We start from the raw sequence: 9,467 nt of genomic DNA on the forward strand, positions 1-9,467 counted from the left end.
GGCGTGCCGAACGGTGATCCCGCAGCAAGCGAACGTGGAGCGCCCGGAAGCCGCACTCCATTGGGATGCGGCAGCGCGCGAGCTCCTCCCCCGACCCGCCCTACCGTGCCCACGCCCCGAAGGTCCGACCACCGTTCGAGCACTAGAGCCCGTCATCCTCCACGGCCCGACTCATGGCCGCCAATGCCGCACCATGGCCCGTGAAGTTGCCTCCTCCGCCGACCATGCAGGAAGCACATTCTAGGCACTGGCAACTGGCATGTCCAGTGGCTCAGGCCGCGGCATTGCGGGACCTGGTTGGGACGGGGGGGGCGGCTGCACGGGAAAAGCGGACCCAAAATTCACGTCTCATTTCGTGTCTTTCCTCTCGCTTTCCTTCCTTTACCCTTCCCCTTCCCTCCTTCTTCCTCGCCCTCGTCCCCTTCCCTTCACCACCTCCCTCAATGTAGTCCATTCAGTTGCCATTGGCAACCCTTTCCTGAGCAAGTAATACCCTCGATAGTGTCCAGCCTGAATACTCCCCTGTCGCAGAGGCTTGAAGCCCATTTCCCTCTGGATTCTATCATTCAAATGCACACGCAGCAGAACGAGGCCGAGCCCCAGCTCACTACACGCTCCTTCAGGAAAGTTAGAGAGGGGGAGGGGGGGGAAAGGGCTGACGCAATGAGGTCTCCCTGAGACCTCCTCTTCTCCAGGATGACAATTTCCAGCTCCCCAGACCGCTCTCACATAGGGACTGTGCCTCCAGACCCTACCACAGCTTTGTTGCCTACTCCACTGAAAAAGCCGTATTGCCAAGCGGCCTTCGAATGGTCTTTCTTGCACTGAAGGGGCCCAAGAAACTCTGAACACAGCACTCGAGTGCAGGCCTCTCAGCTGCTTGAGAGAAAAACAGTGGGGACAATCCACATCTTCTGCTCTGCCTTGGCAACAACCTGTTCCATGCAGGCCAGGATGCCTCGGCCTTTTATTTATACAGCAAAAAGGTCAATGACCCTGAAAAGGAAACCCACAATATCTGGCAACATGAAACAAAGTTCTGATTCGTAAAAGACTGGCAGCAAGGCCTGAATCTCTTGTGTCATCTGCTCTTGATGTATCACATTAGCACTAGGTGGAATGCAGAAGCTTCCTGAGACGATGGATCAAATCAAACGGTAGCTCCAATTGCTTTAAACAAAAGCCCTTTTAACGAGATTACTCCTCCTTGTCAGTTGCTTTCTAAAAATTAAAACTTCGGTAATACCAAAAGGTTGGAAAATTTATTGTGAAACAACTCCCCAGCGGCCGGGCTTTTTGGCAAGGCAAACATATTGACGAGAGTCAAATCAAGCTCCGGCTGCAGGCGTATATGTGTGTGCCAGTTCTTTAACACAGTAGACAATCACATCTTGCTCGCTGATCAACAATTCTAATCGTGCTATCCTGAAACCAATGACTTTCATACCGGTGTAAATTACAAACCATCTGATCTCAAAGCAACAAGCAATCAAAAAACAAGCAAATAAATAGCCACACAATAGTGAATCACATAAAAACAAACAACTCATTGGGCCTTCAAGGGAGTGTGTGTGACTGCACAGGCCACGGTGCACAGCGTGCAAGCTGAGGGCTTCCCCAGGGCAAACAGCAACAACACGAGTGCAAACTCCATCGAACCGCTGAGACAAGAGCCCTCAGGGAAGAGAGGCACTCAGAAGGGGCTGAGCCGGGACACCCTTCTTCTGACCGGGGCTGTTCCCCTCCTCATTGGTTATCTTTCTGTCAGTCCTTCAGGAGTAAGGAGATGCTCACAAGCCTGTACCAGACTTAAGGGTTGCGCTGAAAGGCCACAGGCATTTGGGAAGACCAAAAAGGAAAACGGGGGAAAATCGACTGCACTGCACCAATGTCCAAGGGAAGAGAACGTGAGCGACCGTGCCAATTCCACGCCCCTGCGAATTGCCAGCCCGAAGCGAGGGACGTTACTGACCAGCTACTGAAAGAGCAGGCCAACCACGGTTTTAGGCGGAAAGTTCGCCATTGCATTTATTCGAATACAAGAAGATTATGGCTTCGTCAATTTTATTGCCGCCCACACCCCCAAAATGGAAACCCCCAAGTGCCCAGGATTTGCCCTAGCAATCAGTCACTCACTCCAGTCAGACCAGGAGAAGGCCACCCCCGGGGGCATACGTCACCATCCCTCCCTCTCCCAGTCCCAGCCACGCCCTATTTTCAACCTAACCCGATACCCAGGCCTGGACCTCAAGAGACACCCCTGGGAGGAAGCAGCGTCTCCAGTCTTGCCATCACCCCCAAAAAAAAAAAAAAAAAAATGTCCATGCTATGTGAAGCCCTCATTGCTTCTAACGCAGCAACAAGTCCTTCCTGTCCAGTTCACTTTCCATTCAGTCTCCACCGTCCATGACAGGGAAAGGCACGGCTGTGCCAGTAAATTGGACTGTGAGGTACAAGCAAGCTACCTTAGGTGACCACTCCGAGAAGCGTTGCAGGAGTGGTCTCTGCTGTCCTTTGTAGGGTCTTTCCTTCGCTCAACACGAACCTATCCATCGTTGCTTTTCTGCTTTCCCTTTCATCGGCTTTCTATCCGTACAGCTGAAGTAGCGCTGCCTATGCCACGGCAAGCTTTGCTGCCAAGAGTGGAAAAAAGAGGCACTATTATCACTCACGCCACGCTGCCAGAGCACACGTCTGACTTACGAGAGTTCTCGCTCGCAAGATACTCCCTGGAGACGTAACCCAAGCACCAGGAAGGCCAAAAAGTCACATCTGACATTGCTCATGTTACCGATGCCAAGGAAGCCAGTCCTTCAACACTCGAGCACTGCCCCACATTGCCAGCTGAGGCGGAGGATGGAGAACTGGAAGGACAGAGTGGACAAGAAAAGAAGGGAACAAGCTGAAGAGAGCGATTAACTTCTCCACCGAGGCCAGAACTTAACACCTTTTGTGGCCACATCTTTTTAGGCCACTGCTTCACCATCCTAATCCATCAGCGTTTTAGCCAAGATGAAATTTCACACCTTACCTTTTCACGCTGCCTCGCCGCTACGCACTGAGGGCCTGCCCATGGCTGTGACTGCAACAACACCTGACTGAGAAAGCACGCAGAGAGCGGATATGTTGGAGACAGTGCAGTGGCTCGTGCATTGAAACAACAGCTCTCTCAGGCTCAAGCACTTTACCTTACCTTTGCAATGGCACCACTTTGGGCAGCTCATAGCGAGACCAAGAACCACGATGTTGCTCTCCTCAGCTTCCCAGCATCATATTCTCCGCCAACTCACCGCTACTGCTCCTCCATTTGTTATCTTGAAAAGGGAAAAAGAATCCAAGAGGGAAATTCAGTTATTTCGTATCGCAGAATGTCAATCAAAACTGTACAGAGGCAGATTCGCACGTTCATTGCGTCGGAGGTGAGGCAACCAGCGGCATGCTTAAACCAAGGAGCAGCGGTACTTAATTTATTGTGAAGTGTAACAGCAATGCCTGACTGCAAGTCCGACCACTAAAACTTAATGCTAACTCTAAAATAACAAAACAAAACATAATAACCTGAACTCTTCAAAATACAAACAAAAAACCTCTATACCCTAAACTCTAAAATACAACAAAAAACTCATACCTAACCTTCTTAAAGACACAACACCAGAGACAACCTAATGCCTAACTTCTAAAAACGAACAGTAAACCTATCCCTACACTAAAACTAAAACTGAAACACTAACACTACACTTAACCTTAACACACTTTACATCAAACAAAAAAGAAACCATAACACGACACGCTAAACTAACAAGGGGGAGATGGAACTGGGGGCCACAGAACCAGAGAAGCACAGGTGGAAGGAGCAGAAGATAGTTTAAATTAATGCACCCAGACAATGTGGGGGAGCAGGGGCCGCGCAGCAGGAAAGGAGGCGGGTGCCATGGACCAGCGAGATGGTGTGAAGCTGTGACCATGGCCAACGCCGCGGACGACTGGCACGGTGGCATGTCGGTGCAGGCCAGCTATTGCCGCGGCGCGGCAATTCAACACGTCATTGGGCTCCTCTTGGAGGGGGATCCACCTCCATCAGGTTCTCCGGAGGTGGAATACCACCTTCCATCAGTTCCTCCGGGGGGATCCCTCATCGGTCCTTCTGGGGGGATCACTCCATATGTCCACATGGGTGGTGGTCACAGGCTGTCCAGGCATGATGGACTAATGGCTCTCTTTACCCCTTCTCTGCTGATGGTTCATGGCCGGGCCTCCTCCTATGACTCTACGGGCCCAGCTCCATCCTCCACCAGAAAACTTCAACCTCGCCCTCTTTGCAGCAGGCATGGCTGTTAACTGCCACAACTGTCAGAGGCATGCGGCAACGGTGACCATGGTGACATGGAGAGGGTTCTAAAATGGCGGCCGCACTGCTGGCACTGGAGTTCACATAGGTGATGAGGAGGGGGATGGAGGGCAGGGCATGGTACGGGAGCTACAAGTGCTCCCTGTTGCCCAGCGGGCAGCCCTTCTCTCTGGCAGCAAGAGGGCACGACGAGGCGGCCAAGTAAAGGGGCCTCGGCTCCTCTCCACCCTCCTTCCACCTCCTTCACCTCCCCCTTCTTCCACAAGGGAATCTTTTTGGGGTGCCTTTACTGTTGTGGTTTTGTATTTTTTTTCTTTGGTATTTCACATTCATAACATCTTGGAATCATAGATGATCAGTCTCATATTTTGATTCTAGATAAGTCCGTGACACGACGCCGCCGCAGCAGACTCATGATGGGCTCCTGAGCTTGGCACCAACACGGCAGGAATCAAAGGGGACCTTGACTACGCCTGGCCTCCTGGGGAACACAAGCTCTGTTTTCCATAGTCGCACCCAGCGCCTCTTCCTTGTGGGCCCTCGGGCGGATTCAACCCTTACTCATTGAGACTCTGACTGAACTGAGGACGATTCAGTCACTCTGATTACATTCCCAAAATCTGCTTACAGGCCCTCCCACATGCCACGTGCTTGACCACCCCACCGGGCATGCCGCAGCACCGCAGCCTCCTGAGGCGGCGCAAGGCCCCACGCCCCGGACTCGGGGCTCCACGACACCAGGAGACTTGTTGGCACAGGACGTCGGCACAACCAACTGGATGATTCCACCAAACACAACATCAAGCAACGTACAACACAGACAAGCGACGGTGAGTGCAGCGCAGCCGCACGATAACAGCACTCGCCATAAGCCTCGCGGTCCCAGTACCTTTCGGTTTCCTCTCCGGCAACAGTCTTTGTATGCCGACCAGACCTATTCAATCCTCTCTTCACCTCCGGCAGTGCTGCTTGCTCGGCATGCAAGCAGCGAGTATGGCAGTGCCTCGTTTTGGCACGCCTGTAACGAGTCACGTGCAGGCTGGTGGCAAAAGGAAGATGCCAAGTGCCAATTGAAAATTTAGGCACCAGACACCTCTTGCATCAACCTCTCTCTTTTGGGCTTTGGTCAGCAAACGTGACTTCGATGCACCCTGGCACTAAACAGCGGTGCTGCTGTCTCGCTTCCAATTTGTAGGAGGAGGCAAGGTTCTTTGATATGTGTTTACCCGGCATGAGATAGAAGCAACCGTTTCAAATGTTGGTTCAACCAGTTTATTTAAAAGTTCTAGATTTTTGGGTGAGATGGGGAGGAGGTAGGAGCATTAGGAAAAGTAGGAAATCAAGCAAGGACGTCTTTGCAGAGAGAGCAAACGAGATATAGTCACACCGTGGGTCCAGCGAGGATACACGTAGGTCCATTGATTGGAAACTCGTCTGATCACGGGGGGATGGGAAGACCAGCCAGGAGGCTCCGCAGGCAAGCTGGTCCGGGGGTTCTTCTTGAACGAGGTTTTCCCTAGGGGATTCTCCGTTCAAAGTTGTCTTTGGGGAGTTTGTTCTCCAAGGGTTCCCCAGTTTGCGAGGTGCCTTTTATCCCCATTTCATGGGTGTTCTTCTTTTTGTCTTAACAAACGCTTCTTTGTAAAAGATTTTAAAACTAACTTTTCTGAATTTCCTGTCCCACAGATAAGCACAGCAAGGGTTGGAGGTCTCTGTTGCCTGACACAAGATTTACCACCTTCGTGCAGGGGTCTGTCCTCCCAAGCAGACCCTGGAAAAGACTGCTTGTCTATGATCCTGCTTATCTTGACAGTCCTAAAGCAGGGATGTACGATACAACCACCATATCACCCTTGGATTAGTTACGCATGTTTGCCTGATCAGAGATCTTATCAGCTCGAAAGGCTCACGAAAAGCAAGCTTTGAGGACAACAAAAGAAACAAAACCAGTTTGTCTTTCACACTGCCCATCGCGCGCTTGAAGCCATTGGAGCTGAAGCAGCGCCGCGCGGCTCAGGGCCCTCCCGGCTCACGGCTCAGCTCTGTGCCTGAGGCGCGTTCACCTGCAGCCCTCCAGCTGCCCTGTCCTCCTCCACGCGTGCAGCTGGGCTTCCCGGGGCAAACAGCAACACACGGTGCATCAGAAGGCTGAAAGAGCCAGCCGGGAAGACAGACAAGCTCAAGAGGCTGAGTGCAGGGACACCCTTCTTCCTCCCGCCCTGCTTCCTCTCCCTTGCTTTCCTCTCAGCCCTCGCAGAGCAAGGGGATGCTCACAGTCTGTTGCTAGCAGTTCCAGTTGGGCTGAAAGGCCACAGGTGCAGAACACCAACAGGGAAACGGGGGAAAAGCAGCTGCATTTCCATGGAGGGACCTGAAGCCGACCGCTTCATCGCCCTACGATGGCCAGCCCAAGCCAGGCACATTTTGAGCAGCTACTGAAAGAGGCAGCACCAGTTTTAAAAAGTTTGGTTGGCTTTTATTTGAAATGAAGAGATGCAAAATGCAACTAAAATACATTTCAACACAAAATTAAGTAGGTAAGATACTAACAATGACTAAAGACATGCTATAAGGTCAGCTAATAATCAATACGTTGAAACAGGGATCGAGCTGAAGCACCCTGAAGGAATGCAGCGTCTCCAGCTCTTGCCATACATCAAGTCCTGCACAGGTGAAGCCCTCTTCTAATGCAGCACAAGCCCTTCCCTTCCAGCTTCCTTCCTTCCTCTCCATTGTCCACAAAAGGGAAACACGGCCGTGCCTGCAATCCGGACCATACTGACCGTTGACTTTGGTGCCACCTCCGAGGAAGCGTTGCAGGTGGTTCTGCTGTCCTTTGTGGCTTCTTGCTCAAGCCCTCATCGTTGCTTTCTGCTTTCCTTCTCGGCTTTCTTCCTCAGCTGAGTAGCGTTTGCCTTGCCTCGGCTTTCTTCACTCTCTCCCAAGTCTCAGTCCCCAGACTCTCCGAGTCCTACAAGAATCAATTCGGAAACGCTCAGGGAACCTTCTCAGCTAACAACTGGTTGGCGGCTCGCTTTGGGAGCTCAAGTCACCCTGCTGGGCACGTTGGGCTGCCAGAACTGGGAACCGCCTTCCTGACAGTCGGGCACACAAGAAACTCCACCTCTGTCTCGTTCCCCAAATCCCACACAAACCAGAGCCTAAAGCCCTTTCCTGCAAGGCGGTCCCTGCACGGGCGGGTGGACCCTCTGCCCGGCATCTCATAGGGAGAAGCAGTAGCTGCAGGCTAAGACGAGCTGGCACCTCCAGGCTGCTGGCAACAGCTACAGACGGTTCCCTCCCAGCCGGTTGCCCGTGCCTTTCTCTCAGCCCGTGAGAGCACCACTTACTGCCTCTGGGGATTTGGAAACTGGCAGCATGATGGCATGCACAGAGAAGCTGCAAAACCGCTCCGTAGAAGAGTCCGTGGCACAGCACGTTCCCCATTAGCTTGGGCTCAGGGATCTCAGGTGGACAGAAATGCCGTTCAGCAGCCATAGTGCAGACAGCCTGCTGCTCTACTGCTCTCATGGAGGCAGCTTGCTGCAAGAGGGAAAAAAGAGGCACTATTTCACTCACGCACGCTGCCAGCACAGTCTGACTTAGAGAGCTGCTCGCAAGATATCCCTGGGCTACGAACCCAAGAACAAGGAAGGACACAAAAGTCACATCTGCATTGTCTGTTACCGCATGCCAAGGAAGAGTCCTCACACTCGAGCACTGCCCCACTTGCAGCTGAGGGGAGGAGGAGCGATAAGTCCGTGACACAGACGCAGCACGCAGCAGCTCCTGATGGGGCTCCTGAGCTGAGCACCAACAACGGCAGGCTCCAAAGGGGACCTGACTACGCCTGCCTCCTGGGACACACAAGCTCTGCTTTCCATAGTCGCACCCAGCGCCTCTCCTTGTGCGGCACCTCGGCGGATTCAACCCTTACCTACAATTAAGACCTCTGACTGAATTGGAATTCCAGTCACTCTGATTACATCCCAATTCCACACACAGTGCTGGAACACACACTGACTTGAAGAAGCAAACTCTATAATCCAGAGATTGGTTATAAATGGTATGTTTATTCCACCATTTTGCAGCAGTGGTTTCAATTGGAATAGCTCCACCAAAAACCTGCACCCTGACTTGTAAAATGGTTACACAGATATAGGTACACCTCATACATAGTCAATGATGTAAGGAAGGACACTGGACACACCTTCGTTGGCTCCACAGCCGCAGTCCAACACGGCGCCCAGGCCCGTCGATCCATTCCTTTGCTTGCTGCCAGTTCCCACAGGGGAGTCCTCATTCAGACACCTGGAACAACAACGCACACCAACACGTCAGGCAAACAGCAGACACGCCACAAACAACAAAACGCCCTCCTCGGATCCCGCCACTCACCCTTCCTTTGCCAACTTCTCTCGCTCACCTTCAGGGCAGTGCCAGCCCCTTCAACCCGATCACAGAATCACAGAATGACCCGGGTTGGAAGGGACCTCAAGGATCATGTAGTTCAACCCCTGCCCCGGCAGGGCCACCAAACATCACCTTTACTAGATCAGGTTGCCCAGGCCCGTCCAACTGGCCTTGAACACCTCCAAGGACGGGCATCCACAACCTCCCTGGCATCCTGTTCCAGGGCCTAACCACTCTCCTAGTGAAGAACTTCCCCCTAACATCCACCTAAATCTTCCCTCTTTAACTTAAACCATTTCCCCGTGCCTGCTATTATCAGCCGTTTCCAAGAGTTTACTCCCTCCTGGCTGTAGGTTCCCTTCAGGTACTGAAAGGCTGCAATGAGGTCACCCCGCAGGCTTCTCTTCTCCAGGCTGAACAAAGCCCAGCTCCCTCAGCCTGTCCTCATAGGGGAGGTGCTCCAGCCCCTGATCATCTTCCTGTCCCTCCTCTGGACCTTCCAAAATCCATGTCTTCTCTGTACTGAGGGCTCCAACACCTGGACACGGTACAACAGATGGGGCCTCACAAAGAGCCGAGTAGAGAGCGACAATCACCTCCCTATCCCTGCTGACCACCCCTTCCTCCTGATGGAGGCCCAGATCCCATTTGCTTTCCGAGCTGCCAGAGCGCACTGCGGCTCATGTGATCTCTTCGTCCATCAGGA

At 52.6% G+C, this 9,467-nt stretch overlaps 1 long non-coding RNA gene and 1 pseudogene across 1 annotated transcript in view; both read right to left on the reverse strand.

Moving 5' to 3' along the window:
- LOC116654273 overlaps positions 1 to 8,100 on the reverse strand; it is a 12,417-nt gene extending 4,317 nt beyond the window's left edge. Inside the window, exon 1 of the long non-coding RNA XR_004309377.1 lies at positions 7,989 to 8,100. This is a non-coding gene — a long non-coding RNA (uncharacterized LOC116654273). The remainder of the gene's footprint in view (positions 1 to 7,988) is intronic.
- LOC107322844 overlaps positions 6,804 to 9,467 on the reverse strand; it is a 3,819-nt pseudogene continuing 1,155 nt past the window's right edge.

The sequence above is a fragment of the Coturnix japonica genome, chromosome 20 (genome assembly GCF_001577835.2).
Source record: "Coturnix japonica isolate 7356 chromosome 20, Coturnix japonica 2.1, whole genome shotgun sequence".
NCBI classification, from domain to species: Eukaryota; Metazoa; Chordata; class Aves; order Galliformes; family Phasianidae; genus Coturnix; species Coturnix japonica.